Genomic DNA, 22,569 nt, shown 5'->3' on the forward strand with positions numbered 1-22,569 from the left:
GAATAATTTGAGACCTCTCTTTAAGGGGTGCTGCATAATTCCCGTCTTCCTTTCCCCAACCAGTCCTGCTGGCATTGATTGGGAGGCAAAGCCATACCTCCACCCACTACCTAGCCCTCTCCACTCATTCTTCACCCTTTAGACCCACTACAGGAACATCTGGGGAAGAGTTCCTAGGTTCCCTAGAATACTGGGAACCATGAACTGGGAATTCCTGATGGACCTGGAAAATAGTGGGGAATCCTTTATTCCCTGCATAGCTATATCAGGGCTGCACACAATCTAGCCCTGATATCGCTATGCAGGGAATAAAGGATATCTATATCTATATTGATATCCTTTATTATATATATATCCTTTATTAGATTTAGATATCTATATATCTATATCTAATAAATTATCTAATATATTATCTAAATATCAAATATATTATATTATATAAACATGATCATGCAAAATCCATGATCATGCAAAATAAGTTGGAATACTTTATTCCTCTTTTCCCCTGCATGGACGTAGTAATGGTAGGCTCAGCCTAGCCCTACATAAGGTACATATAAAACATGTTGCCTAAAAGCATTTATACCCTGCAGTGTGCTTTGCAGGCATTTAGTGGCACTCAGTGTAAATTCCCCTGAAAGCCCAGAGTCCTCCTTGTAGGCCAGCAACAGTTTTAGACAACATGGGCTGTAAAGCATATACGACACAAAATAGCATGTCGTTTAAAATGCAACACGATTAATTGCTTTGTTTTGTACTCTACATCCAATACAAGCCTCGCCATGCTTAACTTGATGAATGGTGCTCCAAACATTCTAACTGTCCTGCATCAAGTTACATGAGACATGACTACATTCTAATTCATTTTATGAGAACAGCATCCTAATGTCTCAGTGTGTTCTTGCGTTCTTTTATCCTGATCTGATGAAGATGTGCTAAAAAGTAAAACAAAATAAACTCAATATTTGTTTTTCTTACATTTGTATTCAATTATTTTGAACTCCTGGGGCCCACGGTCCTATATCTGATGAGCTTTGGGATAAGTAGACCGCTATATTGTAATGAGAAATAGTTGGCTGTAATATGTACTTAATGAAAGCTGCAGTTGCACAGAATAAAATCCGCTTTACATTCAGAGGACAAAGACAATGAAAAGCTTGTAATCTCTTAAAGAACATGTAAAGCTCTGAGCCACTAAAACAAACAAACAAACTTACAATGCTCATTTAAAAAGGAAATATGCAAATAAGATGATAAAAATAAAAATAGTCACTATGTTAAAACAGTACATAAAACAGTAACAATAGGATTAATTTCAGAGTAACAGCCATGTTAGTCTGTATTCGCAAAAAGAAAAGGAGTACTTGTGGCACCTTAGAGACTAACCAATTTATTTGAGCATGAGCTTTCGTGAGCTACAGCTCACTTCATCGCATGCATCCGATGAAGTGAGCTGTAGCTCACGAAAGCTCATGCTCAAATAAATTGGTTAGTCTGTAAGGTGCCACAAGTACTCCTTTTCTTTTTACGAATAGGATTAATGAGCTTAGTTCACTGCTAAGAATATTGTAAAAAAAACAGAGGTGGATTTTACTCAGATAAAGTTAATATATATTTTTTAATCTGCCTACAAGTTTTAAAATGCAGACAATACTGTAAAAATATCAGCATTGCTTTTTGCTGGAATAAAACGGCAGAGTGTCTCAAGATAATTTATGGCATCAGGTTTAGTTGCTGCTAACAAGATACGATCTTCAGAGGAGGACTTGCTTGACTCAGCTTCTATTTAGTCATGTCATTAAATGCCTAACCTGAAAAAACTGATTGTAGTAAGTCACCATATATTAATGTTTCTGCTGTGATGAGATTTTCAACAATGTTGGTGAAGGCATCCTAGACAAGTTGTAATGGCAGCTTTCGTGCATTTGTTCAAATGTATTGCTGTAGCTAGGAAGGCATGACTGACGAAGCAAAGGCAATTTCTTTGATAATTGAAATAGGCAATTTGTTGAAACTAGCAAATGCCCTTGATAATGCATCCAGTTATTTTTATTCTTGTGTGGCTATGTTATTTGATCAAAACGTTCAGCTTGATGTTGTCTTGTCAAGACCCTTCTGTACAGTTAATGGGATAAAGGACCATATTAGGTCTAGCTGATCATCAAGTGTCCCATCCAAAACTGCTCTATTTATCATTTCTTGTCTCCACATAGATTATAAATCTCTCTCACATACACAATTCACAATTATGGGAGTAATAATAACAGATTAGACTTGAAATAAGTGTGTCTAGGAGTATGGTATCTTAATATTTCTGGAATTAAGGAGGTGAGTGAGTGCACAATTTTGAGAAATTGGAAATGACTGCTGTGGACTCTTGTAGGTTGGAAATTTAAAGTTTGTTGTAGAAGTGAGGAGTCTGTGTGCACTTGGGAAGTGTGATGTATAGAGGATAAGGCATGTGAATTGGACTAGTCAGGAATGGTTGACGCTAGATTTGCTCATCTTCCTCCCAAAATGGGAAGAATAGTATTATACAATATATGCAAATTCACATGAGAATCTAATATCAAACAATAAATCTGACCCACAGTTCCCATGGCATTTGTTTAACTCTATCTATATGTTACTGTTTGATGATCTGATTCAGATATCTCTGAGCTAGACTCCAAGCTCAGCTCCGATAGAGGCAATGGAAATTGACATTGTCAACCTCCCACAGTGAGCCTAACATTAATTAAAGCATCAGATTGCACTGTTTTCCATTTTCATTATTATTCTAAGGGACTTTGTTATTTTGCATTATATGTATAGTAAATATAGGTAAATCTGAATAACAGATGTTCAAACAGGAATCTCGCCACCACTCTGGCCCCTTTACCATGGTTAAAAAGTCTGGAGCAGCATAAAGAGGTCCTAAAAACTATACTGATCCAGAAAAAGGATTCCCAGGGTACAGGTGCAGTAGACATCTGTTACAAGGCTACCTCCTGACATCCCTCCCATAAGCCCTGATGTGTGGGTCAACTAAGAGTAAGTCTGAGGTGGGAAGGGGTGGGTGTGGCAGAGCTGCAGAACACAGTGTTGTGGAGACTTTAGACACCACTGTAGCCCATAGGGCAGTCACAGGAGGCTGTGGTAACATACATTACACCAGGGGCACCACCAGCTTCCGGACCTTAAAGCCAACATAATTCCTCCTCCCTCTGGACTGAAAATTCAGTGCTGCACTTCTTATGGTATGGCTAGACTAGTGACTGTATATTTGTCCATGCATGGCCTTGTGCCATAATACTGCTCTTCTCCACACTAAAACCCCAGAAGCACTTGTGTGAAGGAGAGCACACGCCATGTAAACTAGCATATGTCAGGGGTGTAGGTAAATACACACCTTAAGCTGTGGTAGAGCCCTGTACCTGTTTGCAGCATTAATGGGGAATATACCAGGTCTTGAGTTTAATTAGTCTGCCACCTCCATTCCCATAATGCACTGAGCCACTTTCTTCCTGACCCTTTTATCATATAGGTCCTTGTCCTTCTGTTCACTGGCAGTAGCATGGTACACCGACTGACCACAGTAGAACACTACTTCAGTAATGCAGCCAGAGGCCTATTATTGGAGTGGGTGGGATTCTGTGGCCTACATATGCAAGAACTCAGACAAGATGACCATGAGGTCCCTTCTGGCCTTAAAGTCTATGAGTCTATGATCTTTCTACTACACTCTTTACAAGTGAAGATTGATCAAGCTCTGAGAGCACCCGTTTGGCCTGCTGAATATACCCAGGTGCCGATAAATGTGTGGGGGAGTACACCATTCTCCACGAATTTGGCTGGAGCAGCAGGAACATTTACCTGTACTGGGAAATTTCACAGAGGTTGGAACAGGGGAGCATTCAGCAGGCTCCATCCCAGTGCCAGGAACATATGAAGCACTTGATGTTCCTGTACAGGAAGGCCAAAGACTCCAACAGTCTGTCCTGGAAGGCTCATAGTACATGCCCCTTCTACGAGGAATATAAACATGATCTCTTCCTCAACCCTTGCTAGTCTCATTGTCTGAGAGGACATCAATGAGGGCCAGGGCAAGGAGGCAGCAGGGACTATGGAGGATGTTCTAGAAGACACAGAGGAAGAGGAGCATATGATTCTGCACCTATGCCCAAAGGAGCACATTGAAGAAAAGACCCCCTTGATGAAACTGAAGATGACCCCAAGCTGTGTCATGAACCAGAACTCCAAGGTTGGTATGTTACAATGCATCCTCACCCTCCCCATCAATAACACCTCTTGCTCTGGTGCTACACTTCTGATTTTTAAGATCAAGGGCACTTGAAGTACTGTGCACTGACTTTTGTTCCCTGGATAATATGGTAGGCATTGCTCCAGGCCTGTGTGTTTGAACTGCAGTGTTGAAGCACTGTCATGCCTCATCCCCTTACCAAACTCCTCCACCTTTCCCTTCTCCATTCAGCCCTGTTCTGCTCCAACCTGAAAATAGTCCTCAGGCAAGACGAAGTTCTAAATCAATGGTTTTGTTGATTTCCAGTGATCCACAATTATGCATTTGGCTTCAAAAGCTATTTTTTCAAACATTTTATGAAGGAAAATCAGGGTGCCCCTGCCTCTGTGCATTTCTTAGCCAACAGTCAGACACAGATGGTCCTAGGGCCATGTGGAAACAGGTTGGGGGTGCAGTTTTGAAAAATCCAGTTGGAGAAGGGAACAGAACATAGTTATGGAATACTTTACAGTTCGTTCTCTAAGGAAAAGTTAGTTACCCCAGTCCTGTCATCCTTGGAAGATTTCAAAGTCTTGGTCCCTGGTATCTGCTCTGCCTTTTCCCCACACAGAGTTATGCTGCACAAGCCAGGGGGGATGGGGTCGGGGAAGCACCTGCTCTTGCAGTTAGATATAAATAGTGTAGTGCCCCTTTCCAGTTGTCTTAGGCAAGGGGTGTGGTGCTGAGCTGAATCTTCAGGAAACCCAATGAGGTTGTGGTGTACCTCTTTCGTTGTCGACTTTACCATTTTTAGGTAGGTACAGGGCCAGGATTTTCAGGGAAAGTTAGAGGTGGGTGGATGCGGGTGGTTCAGTCTCTCATTTTGCATGAAATCTCCATTCTACCTGAGAATATAGTCAATTTCAAAGTGAATTGCCTCCCAATCCTGTAAGCATATTTCAAGAAATTTTCTGTTTCAGCAAAAACTCTAGCTGGTTTTGCAGGTTCATCGGTGGTGCAAATCTTCTTGGTCTCCCTTCATGGATGACCAAGCCCCTCCATTCAGCAATAGGTAGAGGGGTGACCATTATCAGAAACGTGTCTCTGGAATAGCTTTCCAGATCTCCTCCACAGGACTGGAAAACCACCTCTCTTTTCTGTTCTGATACCTTGAAAACTGCTATGTTCTCCAAATGTTAGCCAGCCTTAAGGCATGAAATTGTTAACTGGTAACACAGACCATGGAAGGAATTACCCTCCCCCCCACCCCCACTGAGACACCATGAACATTTTAAATTATTTAAGACATGAGTACAGTTTTCTTACCATTTTTAGCCTCTGTTCCTTCCAGAAGAGCTGCAAAAGTTGTTTGAAGCAAGGATAATGAGATTGCTACATTCCTGGCACGTTGAAAACTATCAAAATTGTAGCCTTTCATAGCAAATTTATGTTTGGAGGGGGGATTTCTTGGCCTGTTCCAAAAGCCAAAAATGCAATGTTCTCCTTGTCTTTGAATGGCAAGGCCTATGGTTCTTCAGGGTGAAAAAATGCTGCTAAGAGGGCAAGAGCATCATGCCAGAGACAGCAGAGGTAGGAGAAGAACCCTGGAGGAGCCGCTCATAGGGATGGACAGGAGAAACCAGGAGCAATTTGAATTCTCCAGAGTACGGGAGGAGCATTCAGCAAGAGAAGATACTTATGAAACATTTCATAGACATGAGAATGCCATAGGGTATGGGAGCATTCCCTAACAGAGAAGCTCATTGAACTGGTGGCCAAAAGAATGCAGCATCCGCCAGCTTCCAAGGCCTCAGAACCAACCCATCAGCCATCATTTTCACCTCCGCCCAGGGTGCTGCCAAATTCGTGAATCCTTTTGCAGTGATAGCCTCTCCTCCTGACCAATCAGGAGGAACATGCTGAGCCTGCAGGAGTGCGAGAACCTTATCATGTACTGGACTCTGAAATCCTCGCAGGAGATGTCTCTAGTTCCCACCCCCATCATTCACTCCTTCTGATGAGTGTGCAAACACATTAAACTGTGGGCAGTGTTCTTTATTGTGAACAGTTACTTTGGTAACAGTTTGTTGCAGTTCTGATTTCAAAATCTGTCCATTAAACCTTTGACATCACACTTTTATTTAAAGTTATGCTTTGTTTAGTCGTGTGTGTGTCCTCCTCCCTAATGATGAACTGAAGTGGGTTTTACATTCCTGAATATGCTGAATGCTTCTCTCCTCATGTAATAGAGCTGCGTGTAAAAATCTAATGCCATCACAATGCAAATATTTTTGAGTGTCCCCTTCCAAGGCTCAGAAATATCTTAAGCTACACAGAGACACAGGAGAGATGGGGAAAGTGCCATGTGTGGGGATATGTACTTCAAAAGCACTACTATTAATCTACATAGCAGATGTCTAAAACACACAAAAGGGGTTGATCAGTGTCTTACGGGCTTTATTAAACAGGCTGAAAAAAAAACCCCAAAAAGAGAAAACCACTGTGGGTGCAGTATTTCCCATCCAAATAAAATCATTGTGAGCTCATTAAAAACATGTAAGTGCTTCTCCCCAGTAACAGAGCTGAAGAAGTGTGAACATTGAAGACACATACATTACACAATGACCACATAACTCAGCCACCACCCTCCATAGCACAAATCCCTCTATTCTAATCAGGAGTCCTGAACAAGTGTGGTGATCCAGTGGAGGTGCCCTGTTAAAATTATCTTTAATTAATGCAATGTCACACAAACTAACAGCTGAAGACCTTTGACTATTGAACAAAACCCTCACAAAGCTATGGAGCCTCACAAGTATGTATTAATATTCCCTCATGTGCATTTCCAGCAGCTGTACAGGATATGAAGGGGTCCTTTGGCACAGACAGATGTCATCCTCTGCCTCTCTTTTTGGAATCCCTGATTTCCCTTGCCCACTGAGAATCAGGACTAGTGTGCATGTGGGTGGGATCTGGCTGCCTGTACGTTTGCAAACCAGACATGTACTGAGACCACATGGGATGGAAGCACTACCCTCACACATGTTATGTAGTCCGCAGCAGGCCATGATTATTTGAACAGCTTTGCCACACTGCCATCCAGGTGGGTGCATCGGCAGCACCAATGAGCTTTCAGCCTACCAAATGCGCACTCCACCACCATTCAACAGCTACTTAGCTTGTAACTCAGTTAATTTTTTCCAAGGTCACTGATGTCAGTATGTAGTTTCATGAGCCACGGCAGGAGCGGGCTCATGAAAGTGTTTCCCACATTTGTATGTCGGAATTTGCCTCTCTAATCTACTAAGACTCACAAAATGATTGAATAGTAACATTTTTGTTTCACATGCTTACTTTTGGGCAAACTATTGGGATATGGTTTCCAGTTGTGCCCCCTGCACAATTCAGAGAACTTATCCTCTGAAATCCAGCTATTATTGCTGGAATTTTTCTTCTGGCAACCATCTATGGGTAAATCACAGTGTTAATTGCCTCACAAACCTGAACAACTATGACCCAAGCAATCGACTTTCCAACTCCAAAGTGGTTTGCAACAGACCTATGTGTGTTTGATATAACCAGATTCCACAAAGCAATAGCAGCGATTTCTGAACTGATATAGCTTCCCTAAATTGAGTATTCTGGTGCCAGAGGTTTGGTCCAAACTCCACATGTAGCTCCATGAAATTCTGTTTCCTCATTTGGAAGTTCTGAAGTCAATGCGGGTCATCCCGGATTTCCAAACCAATTTGATCCTACCACGCCATGCTGTTTCTCCTGCACCAGAAGTGACAGTTAACATTAGCAAAAAGAAAAGGAGTACTTGTGGCACCTTATAGACTAACAAATTTATTTGAGCATAAGTTCAAATGGGTGTTACCATTCCATGTTCTCTATGTGTATAAATCTCCCCACTGTATTTTCCACTGAATGCATCCGATGAAGTGAGCTGTAGCTCACGAAAGCTTATGCTCAAATAAATTTGTTAGTCTCTAAGGTGCCACAAATACTCCTTTTCTTTTTGCGAATACAGACTAACACGGCTGGTACTCTGAAAGTTAACATTAGGACATACGATGACCAGACTGACATTCTTTATATCAGTACCATGTGAGCTGAATTAATTGTCATTGATCCTCAAGGTCAACCCTTGTCTACGTGTCTGAAAGTTCTGTCCAAATTCCATCCAGCATATCGCTGATCATTTACTCCACTGCATAACTATTTGTCCTGTAATAAGGAGGAAGAGCAGAACGAGCTCATCATCCCAGTGCTCCATGTCTTCTACCCAGTTTAGCAGGGAATAACATGAGCAGGAAATGCCATCAGCAAGTGTGTGAAGGTGAGAGACAGTACCAACAAAACACAGGAAAGTGGTTTCTAAAGTGTCTCCCTGTGACACACAAAACTCTGGGATAATACCCCTGAAATGATAGCACTAACATCACAAAACAGCAGCACTGTGAGTGTGGCTATACATGTATACACAATGTTATACATATGTCTATCCCAGCAAATGTGGACTCTCAGCTATGGGTATGTGAAGCATATGAGAGATTACATAACCTGCTACCCATGTATGCACACAAGTGCAGACATAGGCTTAGAAGTGCAGCACAGAATCCCAACCTGAGTATGTATTTCATAATTCTTTCACTTCTCTCATTTACTGCCCCAATTCTTGTGCTAGCTCAATTTTATCTTTCTATCACCCCTCAGGCACCATTTTATGCTGTGCTAAATGTTTTGGTATACATTCTCCCCCTGGCTAAACGCCATAGACTTCAATGGAGTTATAACAGGAATGAATTTGGCCTTTTGGTTTGTTTTCAGCTTCAATCATCATTTTCCTTTTCCTTTTCTGATGCCAATCATATCAGAAGCATCTGTTGGTTTATATCAAACTAAACCAGATGATAAAACTTGAGTTTGAAATAATTATGGTTATCAGGGGAGTCACGTTCTTGAGCAGTCTAGAACTTTAAGTGTTTTGCTACAGACACACCTTTACCTTTAATTGTTCACAAGAATGAAGTGTCTAATATTACCTGTTGTCCAAAAAGCAGCTTACTGGATCTCTATAACAAGAATGTAACTCTGTCTTTCTTTGATAATATTAAAGGACCAAGTCATAAAGGAACCTTTGTTTCCATACCATATATTTATAATTAATTAACCTGCTATGTGCAATTAAAATTCATTAAATACTTTCTTCTCTGTCTGTACCATATGTGCTGTGTCTCCCTCCCTCACTTCAGGAGAAGAGAAATAGAAAAATGTAAATGAAAGTTTCTTAAAATAATATTTAACATTTACATAGAGTCATTCATCTGAACAGTTCAAAGTATATAAAAACATTAACTAATTCTCACTGTACCCAGGCAAAGTAGGTAAGTATTAAACCATCTCCATTTTCATACATGGATACATTTTAGGGCCAGAATAGTCCATTTTGATGTTTAAGTGAGACAGAAAAGTTACAGGATTTGAACCAAAAACACACAGAAAATCAATGGCAGATATAGGATTAATCATAGAATCATAGAATATCAGGGTTGGAAGGGACCTCAGGAGGTAGAATCATAGAATCATAGAATATCAGGGTTGGAAGGGACCCCAGCAGGTCATCTAGTCCAACCCCCTGCTCAAAGCAGGACCAATTCCCAGTTAAATCATCCCAGCCAGGGCTTTGTCAAGCCTGACCTTAAAAACCTCTAAGGAAGGAGATTCTACCACCTCCCTAGGTAACGCATGCCAGTGTTTCACCACCCTCTTAGTGAAAAAGTTTTTCCTAATATCCAATCTAAACCTCCCCCACTGCAACTTGAGACCATTACTCCTCGTTCTGTCATCTGCTACCATTGAGAACAGTCTAGAGCCATCCTCTTTGGAACCCCCTTTCAGGTAGTTGAAAGCAGCTATCAAATCCCCCCTCATTCTTCTCTTCTGCAGGCTAAATAATCCCAGCTCCCTCAGCCTCTCCTCATAAGTCATGTGTTCCAGTCCCCTAATCATTTTTGTTGCCCTTCGCTGGACTCTCTCCAATTTATCCACATCCTTCTTGAAGTGTGGGGCCCAAAACTGGACACAGTACTCCAGATGAGGCCTCACCAATGTCGAATAGAGGGGAACGATCACGTCCCTCGATCTGCTCGCTATGCCCCTACTTATACATCCCAAAATGCCATTGGCCTTCTTGGCAACAAGGGCACACTGCTGACTCATATCCAGCTTCTCATCCACTGTCACCCCTAGGTCCTTTTCCGCAGAACTGCTGCCTAGCCATTCGGTCCCTAGTCTGTAGCGGTGCATTCGGTTCTTCCGTCCTAAGTGCAGGACCCTGCACTTATCCTTATTGAACCTCATCAGATTTCTTTTGGCCCAATCCTCCAATTTGTCCAGGTCTTTCTGTATCCTATCCCTCCCCTCCAGCGTATCTACCACTCCTCCCAGTTTAGTATCATCCGCAAATTTGCTGAGAGTGCAATCCACACCATCCTCCAGATCATTTATGAAGATATTGAACAAAACCGGCCCCAGGACCGACCCTTGGGGTACTCCACTTGATACCGGCTGCCAACTAGATATGGAGCCATTGATCACTACCCGTTGAGCCTGACAATCTAGCCAGCTTTCTACCCACCTTGTAGTGCATTCATCCAGCCCATACTTCCTTAACTTGCTGACAAGAATACTGTGGGAGACCGTGTCAAAACCTTTGCTAAAGGTAGGTCATCTAGTCCAACCCCCTGCTCAAAGCAGGACCAGTCCCCAATTAAATCATCCCAGCCTGGGCTTTGTCAAGCCTGAACTTAAAAAAATATCTAAGGAAGGAGATTCCACCACCTCCCTAGGTAACGCATTCCAGGGTTTCACCACCCTCCTAGTGAAAAAGTTTTTCCTAATATCCAACCTAAACCTCCCGCACTGCAATTTGAGACCATTACTCCTTGTTCTGTCATCAGCTACCACTGAGAACAGTCTAGACCAATCCTCTTTGGAACCCCCTCTCAGGTAGTTGAAAGCAGCTATCAAATCCCCCCTCATTCGTCTCTTCCGCAGACTAAACAAGCCCAGTTCCCTCAGCCGCTCCTCATAAGTCATGTGTTCCAGTCCCCTAATCAGTTTTGTTGCCCTCCGCTGGATGTTTTCCAATTTTTCCACACCCTTCTTGTAGTGTGGGGCCCAAAACTGGACACAGTACTCCAGATGAGGCCTCACCAATGTCAAATAGAGGGGAACGATCACGTCCCTCGATCTGCTGTCAATGCCCCTACGTATACATCTCAAAATGCCATTGGCCTTCTTGGCAACAAGAGCACACTGTTGACTCATATCCAGCTTATCGTCCACTGTAACCCCTAGGTCCTTTTCTGCAGAACAGCTGCTGAGCCATTCGGTCCCTAGTCTGTAGCGGTGCATGGGGTTCTTCCGTCTTAAGTGCAGGACTCTGCACTTGTCCTTGTTGAACCTCATCAGATTTCTTTTGGCCCAATCCTCCAATTTGTCTAGGTCCCTCTGTATCCTATCCCTACCCCACAGCGTATCCACCTCTCCTCCCAGTTTAGTGTCATCTGCAAACTTGCTGAGGGTGCAATCCACACCATCCTCCAGATCATTTATGAAGATATTGAACAAAACCGGCCCGAGGACCGACCCTTGGGGCACTCCACTTGATACCGGCTGCCAACTAGACATGGATTCATTGATCACTACCCGTTGTGCCCGACAATCTAGCCAACTTTCTATCCACCTTATAGTCCATTCATCCAGCCCATACTTCTTTAACTTGCTGGCAAGAATACTGTGGGAGACCGTGTCAAAAGCTTTGCTAAAGTCAAGGAACAACAGGTCCACCGCTTTCCCCTCATCCACAGAGCCAGTTATCTTGTCATAGAAGGCAATTAGATTCATGAGGCATGACTTGCCCTTGGTGAATCCATGCTGACTGTTCCTGATCACTTTCCTCTCATGTAAGTGCTTCAGGATTGATTCTTTGAGGACTTGCTCCATGATTTTTCCAGGGACTGAGGTGAGGCTGACTCGCCTGTAGTTCCCTGGATCCTCCTTCTTCCCTTTTTTAAAGATGGGCACTACATTAGCCTTTTTCCAGTTGCCGGGACTTCTCCAGATCGCCATGAGTTTTCAAAGATAATGGCCAATGGCTCTGCAATCACATCCACCAACTCCTTTAGCAATCTCGGATGCAGCGCATCCGGCCCCATTGACTTGTGCTCGTCCAGCTTTTCTAAATAGTCCCTAACCACTTCTTTCTCCACAGAGGGCTGGTCACCTCCTCCCCACGCTGTGCTGCCCAGTGCAGTAGTCTACGAGCTGGCCTTATTCGTGAAGACAGAGGCAAAAAAAGCAGTGAGTACATTAGCTTTTTCCACATCCTCTGTCACTAGGTTGCCTCCCTCATTCAGTAAGGGGCCCACACTTTCCTTGACTTTCTTCTTGTTGCGAACATACCTGAAGAAACCCTTCTTGTTATTCTTAACATCTCTTGCTAGCTGCAAGTCCAGGTGTGATTTGGCCTTCCTGATTTCACTCCTGAATGCCCGAGCAATATTTTTATACTCTTCCCTGGTCATTTGTCCAATCTTCCACTTCTTGTAAGCTTCTTTTTTTGTGTTCAAGATCAGCAAGGATTTCACTGTTAAGCCAAGCTGGTCGCCTGCCATATTTACTATTCTTTCTACACATCGGGATGGTTTGTCCCTGTAACCTCAATAAAGATTCTTTAAAATACAGCCAGCTCTCCTGGACTCCTTTCCCCTTCATGTTATTCTCCCAGGGGATCCTGCCTATCAGTTCCCTGAGGGAGTCAAAGTCTGCTTTTCTGAAGTCCAGGGTCCATATTCTGCTGCTCTTCTTTCTTCCCTGTGTCAGAATCCTGAACTCAACCATCTCATGGTCACTGCGTCCCAAGTTCCCATCCACTTTAGCTTCCCCTACTAATTCTTCCCGGTTTGTGAGCAGCAGGTCAAGAAGAGCTCTGACCCTAATTGGTTCCTCCAGCACTTGCACCAGGAAATTGTCCCCTACCCTTTCCAAAAACTTCCTGGATTGTCTGTGCACCACTGTATTGCTCTCCCAGGAGATATCAGGGTGATTGAAGTCTCCCATAAGAACCAGGGCCTGCGATCTAGTAACTTCCGTGAGTTGCCGGAAGAAAGCCTCGTCCACCTCATCTCCCTGGTCCGGTGGTCTATAGCAGACTCCCACCACGACATCACCCTTGTTGCTCACACTTCTAAACTTAATCCAGAGACACTCAGGTTTTTCTGCAGTTTCATACTTGAGCTCTGAGCAGTCATACTGCTCCCTTATATACAGTGCAACTCCCCCACCTTTTCTGCCCTGCTTGTCCTTCCTGAATAGTTTATATCCATCCATGACAGTACTCCAGTCATGTGAGTTATCCCACCAAGTCTCTGTTATTCCAATCACATCATAATTCCTTGACTGGAATATAGGAATCCAAATTCCTAGTTTGCTGGTCTAAACACCTGACAACACTCCTCCACTCCAATATTTATTGATTACTTTATAGAAAACTTATAGTAACAGTGAATACTGTATTAGTAGCATATATTAGTTATGGATGAGCCTCAGAAAGTTTGGAGGTTCAATATATAGGAGCACCCAAAAGTTTCCATACTTATCCCAATAAACTTTGTGGATTTACAAACTGGAATTCTCATAGGATCTTAGATATCACTGATGGAAAAGGCTTGATAAACCATCTAGTTGAGGGATTCCCTGGCAGTATGTGAGCTAGATGTTCCATTCATTTAATAACATTTTTTAAGATGGTGGTGCATAAATCAATAAAGTCTGGGAGCCACTGATGTAGTCCATTCTCCTGGAAACAGTCCTTCAAATACATTCAGTAGCTCCTTCTCCATTCTAGATTTACATGTCCCAAGCGATCAGGTTTCCATCACAGCCAAATATGGCTCACTGTCACCTAGATGTTTCAACCTTAAAATATTTATTGACTGTTATAATGTCCACCCTTAGTCATCATTTATATTATCTTTGTAAAGCTTTCCTCATCAGCTCAATTCCTTCAACTCCCTAATAGTTTTTGCTGCTCTTCTCTGTGCTTCCCCCCATATATGCCTTTCTGATAGTGGAGGGATTATATTCCAGATGCTGTCTGTTGCACCTACTGCTAGTAGGGAGATCCACTGGAATGTTAGAGGACAACGGCAGTCCACTAGATACAGTGGCAAGCCATAAGTGCTGTCAAGGTTCCTCCCCCACGCTGAACTCTAGGGTACAGATGTGGGGACCTGCATGAAAACCTCCTAAGCTTACTTTTACCAGTTTAGGTTAAAACTTCCCCAAGGTACAAATTAATTTTATCCTTTGTCCCTGGATCTCCACTGCCACCACCAAACTCTAACTGGGTTTACTGGGAAACATAGTTTGGACACGTCTTTCTCCCAAAATCCTCCCAACCCTTGCACCCCACTTCCTGGGAAAGGTTTGGTAAAAATCCTCACCAATTTGCATAGGTGACCACAGACCCAAACCCTTGGATCTGAGAACAATGAAAAAGCATTTAGTTTTCTTACAAGAAGACTTTTAATAGAAGTAAAGAAATCCCCTCTGTAACATCAGGATGGTAGGTACCTTACAGGGTAATTAGATTCAAAACATAGAGAATCCCTCTAGGCAAAACCTTAAGTTACAAAAAAGACAGGAATAGTCATTCTATTCAGCACAGTTCCTTTCTCAGCCATTTAAAGAAATCATAATCTAACACATACCTAGCTAGATTACTTATTAAAAGTTCTAAGACTCCATTCCTGTTCTATCCCCGGAAAAAGCATCTACAGACAGACCCAGACCCTTTGTTTCTCTCTCTCCTCCCAGCTTTTGAAAGTATCTTGTCTCCTCATTGGTCATTTTGGTCAGGTGCCAGCGAGGTTACCTTTAGCTTCTTAACCCTTTACAGGAGAGAGGATTTTTTCCTCTGGCCAGGAGGGATTTTAAAGGGGTTTACCCTTTCCTTTATATTTATGACAAGTGCAGAGTAAAAAATACCTCTGAAAGTACAGGTGAAGAACTGAACAAAGCAAATTAACACAACAAAGCAAATTATTTGTATGCATTTGCAATCAAATGCAGGTTTACATTTGCCACGGTGGTCTTTGTGAGTGAATGCCAGGTATGAAAGTCAATTTCCTTGTAAACTAATCTTGAGAGACAATGGATTCTCAGAGGTTAGCCTTCAATTCAGTGTGTGAGGATTTGATATACAGTTTTCAATGACAATAACAGACATTGCATATCTAAATGCCATATGCCATCCATTGCCATAACCAACCAATATCAATCACTGGTGTGGCTGCTGTACTTAGGGAAGTGCTCTTGTATTTACAGGTATACAAACACATAAATCCTATTTTAGCAGAATTTCCTTAAAATATGACAAAAAGTTTTACAGTTTTGGGAACATTTGTGAAAATCTCAACAATTTTCACCCAGGGCCTGGAAAACTAATATTAGCACAAACTGGGTTTGATTCACCATGCAGATTGCAAAGGTGCAAGGTGCAAATTGCACTCCCTATTTGTGCTGGGGCAACTATGCCAGCAGAGGCATTTATTTCGGGTGGAGGGAAGGTGGTGGCATTCTAGTCTATTCAGGTTCATATTCTGTGCCCTTCATCATGATATCTGAGGTGCTGCCATCACCCCTTTCTTGGTCCCAACAGAAGGGAACAGATTAAATTTTGGCTGGAGCTCCAGAGGGACCATGTAGACAGCAAAAGATGTTTTGAAATCGCAGATCTCCCAGGTGCTCCGAAGTTGCCCTTTTCTCCAGTTTTTACAAAAATACTTAGGAGCTCCTGGTAAAATGGAGTTTGTTGGCAGTACTGTGCTCTCACTCCCTGTGGGCTTGACAATATAGTAGACCCAAGAGCCTGGATTCTGAACTGGGCCTGAAGTTCAAATATGGGTATAAAATCCTTGTCAATCATCTGTGCAGTGCTTGGTGTTTCAAAAGTCAAGGGGACCTCATATAGAAGCTAATGCCTCAAAGAGAATAATTAGGTTTCAAGGGCTGCTGTTCCCTGTGAATGACTTCCCTGAGTTTTGACTTGATTTATGCCTTGCTATTCCATGTGGAACATAGGGCCTTCACCACCACCTTCCATCCTTGGCAATCTATTGCGGCAGTCTTAGTTTCTTCACGTGCCGTTTTGATAACACTCAGTTCTGCTTTTGTTGTGCACTTCCAAGTTGTCCTTGGTTTAACCTCACTATCTCTTGCCCTGGGGATTCCAATCCAATTTCTATCTTATGTCTTTCTATTCTCCCCTCCACATGTGTCCTAGCCATCTCATTTTTGGTTCCATAAAGCCCTGTCCCATCAGTATTTTTCATCCTCCTCTAAAGCTCTTCATTTATGATTTTTGTGGCCATCTGAGCTATTTGGTTGTTCTATGGTCTTTCTCATTACTCTGTCTGTTGCCAGCAAAAAGGGTCATGGGTGTCATAAAACATTCTTATCTGATGCTAGTAGTTACCTGCAATGGCTCACTCAGGTCACTGTTCTGTATTGCGTAGCATGTCGTATTTTCACACAAGCTTTGAATGATGTTTACAAATCTCCAATGGATTCCATAGTGGTGTAGGAACTTCCATAAGCCTGTTCTATCTACTGTTTCAAAGGCATTTCGGAAATCTAAGAAATTCATGTTGAGCAGTGATTGCCATGATCATAATTAGCTTTACTATTTGATCTGTGAATAATTTCTCCTCTTTGAACCCTACTGTTCTCATTGTAGTCTTGAATCTACTGTTTTCTTTAAACTGTGTAGGATAAAGTGTGGAAGCATTTTACAAGGGATGGACAGCAATTAAATCCCCCTCCAGTTTTTGTACTGCCATCTTGCTTTGGCAGTTTCACTATATGGCCATTTTCCCACTCATTTGCTATCTTTTTCTTCCTCACACATCTTTTGCAAGAGGCCTGTAAAAATGTCTACTGAGTTCTTCAAATCTCCCTTAAGGACCTCCAGACACAGAGGGTTTGACCAGAGGCTCACTGTTCAGTAGTTGACAGAAGTACTGCCTCTATACATTAAATTGTTCAGATGTCTCCATTGTTAAATTGCAGTCATTGTCTTAGACTGGTCCACTGGTATGTGTTCTTTTTCATGACAATTGTCTAGTGCAGTGATAGTCAGACCTCAGTGGTTCATGAGCCAAATTAGTGATCAACAATACCCAAAAGAGCCATAGTACTGTGAATTAATTTTTTCATGTTCTATTTTATATATAGAAACTATATCTATATCTATCTATCTATATCTATCTATCTATATATAATTTCATGTACTATTTTATATATATATATATATATATATATATATATATATATATATAAAATTCTCACAGCAAAATGAGGGACCAAGTATTAATATTTTATCAACTACAATTGGTTAACAACATAGTAAAAGCATCCTGATTGGTTAATAGCTTGGATTGGTTAGTAATTAGTCACACAGTGTTTTAATATCATGTGCTGCACAGAGTCGCAGGAGAGACATTAAAGAGCCATGTGTAGCTTGCGAGCCTCAGTCTGAGGAAAAACTGGTCTAGTGTAAGAAAGATAGGGTAAAAATCACCTTACCACTTTTTGTACAGTTTAATTTCAGTTGCTTAGCTAAAAAAAATACTTGAGAGTTCAATTTAGTTTTACAGAGTTTTATTAAACATTAACAGTAGCAACTAATAATATAGGATATGAGAGGGCGAAAATTATATTGGACTATCATTTGGCTAACACAAACAAGAAAACTGGTCTATGTAACCATTCAAATTTTCAGAATCAAATCACACAACCACAAGAGAAAATTAAATGTATGAAGTTACTGTCTTGGGAAGGTGACTTTATTTAGATTTTTGACTGAGTCCCTAAGAATACGGCCTCACCGATGCCAATTGGTTACCAATTCAGTGTTAGCACAACAGAGGAAAAACAATCCAAAACTAGATTACAAGACAATTTGTCAAATACTTAGATGTCAATTCACCAAACTCTCCTTCCCAATGGATCAATAACAGTTAAACCTTTTAACCTATTTCCCAGGGAATGATATTAGCCTGAGAATCTGATTAATACTCCCTACTGTCTAAGATGGGTTGGGCAAACTTTTTGGCCTGAGAGCCACACCTGGGAATAGAAATTGTATGGCGGGCCATGAATGCTCACAAAATTGGTGTTGGGGTGCAGGAGGGGGTGAGGGCTCTGTTTGGGGGCCAGAAATGAGGAGTTCAGGGTGTGGGAGGGGGCTCCAGGCTGGGGTGGGGAGTGGGGTGCGGAGGGGGTGAGGGCTGTGGGGTGGGGCTGGGGATGAGGAGTTTGGGGTGTAAGAAGGTGCCCTGGTCTGGGACCAGAGGGTTTGGAGGGCGGGAGTTGGGGTGCGGGAAGGGGTGCAGGCGGACTCTCGGGTGTGGCTGAGGATGAGGAGTTTGGGGGGGTGCAGGTCGGAGCTTTGGGCTGGAATTGAGGGTTTTGGAGGGCAGGAGGGGAATCAGGACTAGGGCAGAGGGTTGAGATGCGGGGAGAGGCTCAGGAGTGCAGGCTCCAGGCGGTGCTTACCTCAAGCAGCTCCTGGAAGCAATGGCATGTCCCTTCTCTGGCTTCCATGCGGAGGTGCATCAAGGCGGCTCTGCACACTGCCCCGTCCACAGGCACTGCCCCATTGGAGCACTGGAGGGGGCCATTGGAGTGCGTAGTAGCCAGAGGGAGGCCATGCTGCTGCTTCTGTGAGCACATGGAGAAGCCCCAGACCCCGCTCCCCAGCGGGAGCTCGAGGGCCGGCTTAAAAAGGTTGGCGGGCTGTAGTTTGCCCATCCCTGCACTAAAATAAGTACTTACATTGTATAGACTGAGTGCAGCTCTAAAAGCTTGCATGCTTGCTCTGATTTTATGTTCATTTACAACTAGAACTTGAAAGTCAGTGTGAAACCATTAATTAAAGTGGACAGATGTACAGTATTATATAATCCTAGCGAACTCTAATTTGTTCAGTTTTAAAGCTACTGTACATGATTTGAATGTGTTACAAAACAAAGATACACTGTAAATATGACAATCTTTAAAATACATAAACAGTCATTTAGACTTCCTTACTAATTAGGTACTCAATTTCAGGAAGTGGTCAATGGACTGATTTAGGTTGTCACCCAAGAGAAAGTCTGTGTGTTATTTATCACCAGATCTTTGCTCAGTAGTCAGCTTTCAACTCAATTATCATTCAGAGCAAGAGTTGACATTTCAGACACAGGTGGAGTGAAGGACAGACACAACTGTTGTGTTTTTCCAATGTGCTAGTGGGAAACCTGAACTGCTGGAAAATAGAAAGATAGTTAAAGGCGCCTATCCAAGACAGGAACTTGATGTCACCAGGAGAACTCTCAGGTGGCTAGCTCAGGGCCTCACTCTTCTCCCTTCCAGGTGTCTTCAGCTTTTGGAAAGCAATGTGCTGAAGGAGACAGGCCATTTTAACATGCTAGTGGTCCAACTTGGTTCCTCTTGGTGGAGGTACTGGCATTGATCAACCAGATAGTGACCCATACTTCTTCTGGAGATTCAAAATGTCTAGATAAAATGACAGTCATGCTCTCTCTCATCATCCAGTCAGTTTTTAAGTACTTGCAACTGGGCCTGGAATTTTCCAGTCTCTTTGTGCAACACATCTTGTCACACCATCTTGTGTAAGACGAGGTAGGCTATAGTTGTTGATACAACCATCTTGGGATATACCTTGAACACTTGCTGCTTTGCTTTGGTCAGCAACTTACTTCCACAAGTCACTTTCCATGGGCTCTTTTGTGGTACATCCCAGGTCAATTTTGCAGTTATACTTGCTCAAATTATAGCTTCTCCATCAAGACTCTGCTAGCTGCTGAAATGCCCAGATCAAAGTTAATATAATTTATATAAAGTCTCTCCATGTTCTTTGATGTTCTTTAAACTTGTTTTAACAATCTGTTATACAATGCAAAGTTACTTCATGAACTGTTGTTCTCCAGCACACCAGAACAGCTGCATAAATCTTCATTTCTGTTCTCTTGTTTTGACAACAATGATGAGATCTTGGTATGTCATGCACAGCAGACTCTGTGTATTATTAGTTACATTTCTGATTATTCCACTTTGTGCTCAAGTTTCCTTTCACACAAACACACACTATTTGGTTTTAGATCCTTTTAAATACTATCTCTGTCCATTCAGGTAGGTACGTTTCACTAACTTGAAAATATAAACACGGTTGAGTGCAAACATTAGCTTTACTTACCCACTTTATCACTTAAATTAAAAGAAATCAATATGGACACAACCCCTTTCTTTCCTAACAGGATTAATCATGAGGTAAATCCTGTCATTAAAGTTTACAATATTTTGTCCAAAGCTGTTTCTCTTACAGTTATCTTTTCCTTTATAGGTACTATAATTATAATATTAGATTCCTTCAGTTTTCCCCTTTTACTTCTGTATCTGGCATCATAAATGTCTGATATTAATTTAACATGATTTTAATTCATTTACTGATTCACAGAGAGGAGAAAAATGGGAAGTGTCTTTAGCTGCACGAGCAGTACAGACTTGCAAAATGCTGCAGCAAGTCTAAATTTCCTCAGATAATGGAAGAAGTTTAGCCATTAGATCTTGGATTTTTATTCTGTAAGCTCTCTGTTTCATTTTTCTAAAAGGCCTTGGTGTCTGGACAATTCTTAAATAGTAACCACTCAGAATTTTGGGGCCTTAGCTACCACACTAGTGATATTGTACAGCGTCTTCATGTCGTTTTGTGCTTCGTCAATCTGTGCATCCATTGCTATTTTGTATATAAAATATCATTTGTCTTTCCTTCACTCTTTTTGACCTCTTTATTCTATGCATTATATTCCTCCCAGAAATCAATGTTTCTGTATTCTTGCGCTTGACTGATTTAGTGTCAGATTAATTTTATGTTTTTCTTCTATTCTCTAAAATATATCCTCCAACTAGCAATCATTGTGGGGTCTCTTTCTGAATCTCAGTCCTTCTTCACCGTTTTTTTTTTTTTTTTTAAGTTTCCATTACAAGTTTCCATTTGCCTTCTACTATTCCATCATATTCATCTCCAAGCACCTGTTTGCTAGCATTTCAAGGAACCTCTAACATTTCTGCTCAGGGAATTTACTGAAAACCATCTTATACATCTCAGCAGCCCTGGACAAACTTCAAAAAGTTCTGAGGTTTCGTTTGCTGTACTATTGTCTGTTTTAGCTTGATGATATTATAATGAGGGCACCTCTGCTTCTTGTTTTTATTCTTATTTTTATTCTCAATTTAACTATCACTAGTGCATAGTCCATTCCCATATTTGCACCCTTCCTGCTACATACATCCTCTAAAGTTCTTCTTCACTTGAGCCAAATTACAATCTGGTTCCTTATTGTATGGTCTGGTCACCATTAAGTTATCTTGTGGATAGAATGGTGAGGGAAAATAGCTCCTCTAATGACCAGTTCATTCATTCCACAAAAATCAGCAAACATTTCACCATTTTTGTTCATTTCACCAAGGTCTTGTTGCCCTATATTTATTTCTCTGCCATTATTGTTGCTCCTCACCTTAGCATTCATGTCTCCAATTATTAGAAGGGCAACCTTTTCTGGGACACAACCTTTTGCGTACTGTGCTTGTAGCTGTTCATAAAAAAATTCTTTTTCCTCTTAGCTAGCTTGGATTGTTACAGAATAACACTGAATAATGGACACTTTCTAGAATTTTGATGTGTTGTTATGATTCTTCCCAAACTGGTGTCCATTCTATCAGACTTTTAGCTGCTCTCCTTGATAGTATCAGACCCATGCCGTCTCTGTGTACATTACTGGCATTCAATAGCACAGAATATAGTAGGGGTCCAGTCGACAAAGTTACTTGTCCTAATGTTACCTATCTCATGTCACTTAGGCCTAATATATCTAGCTTATATCTGTCCATTTCTTTTGTTACTTGAGCTATCTTACCAGGCTCATATGGTGTCGGCATGTTCCATGTACCAATTTTAGTTATGAATTTAGGAGGGAGAAAATTCATCAGAGGAGTAGCTTCCTTATGGGTTTGGCCATTTCGCATCATCATTTCTCTTCTAGGTCAAACTAAGTTGAGTTTGCTCAGGTGAACAGTAGAGTAGGTTTCCGTAACAGCTTTGTTTTTTACAGCAGCAGCTTATTAGCTCATGCCCAACCCCTTATCTGGTGGACCCCTTAATCTAGCTCCTACCCTTTGACTGTCTGGCATGGGTTGCCCTACCAGTTATACTC

General features: G+C 41.9%; 1 pseudogene; it reads left to right on the plus strand.

The window, feature by feature from the left end:
- The first annotated feature begins 4,105 nt into the window (after positions 1-4,105).
- The window catches only part of LOC125634902 (V-set domain-containing T-cell activation inhibitor 1 pseudogene), a 144,563-nt pseudogene continuing 126,099 nt past the window's right edge, over positions 4,106-22,569 (plus strand).

The sequence above is a fragment of the Caretta caretta genome, chromosome 3 (assembly GCF_965140235.1).
Source record: "Caretta caretta isolate rCarCar2 chromosome 3, rCarCar1.hap1, whole genome shotgun sequence".
NCBI lineage: Eukaryota > Metazoa > Chordata > Testudines > Cheloniidae > Caretta > Caretta caretta.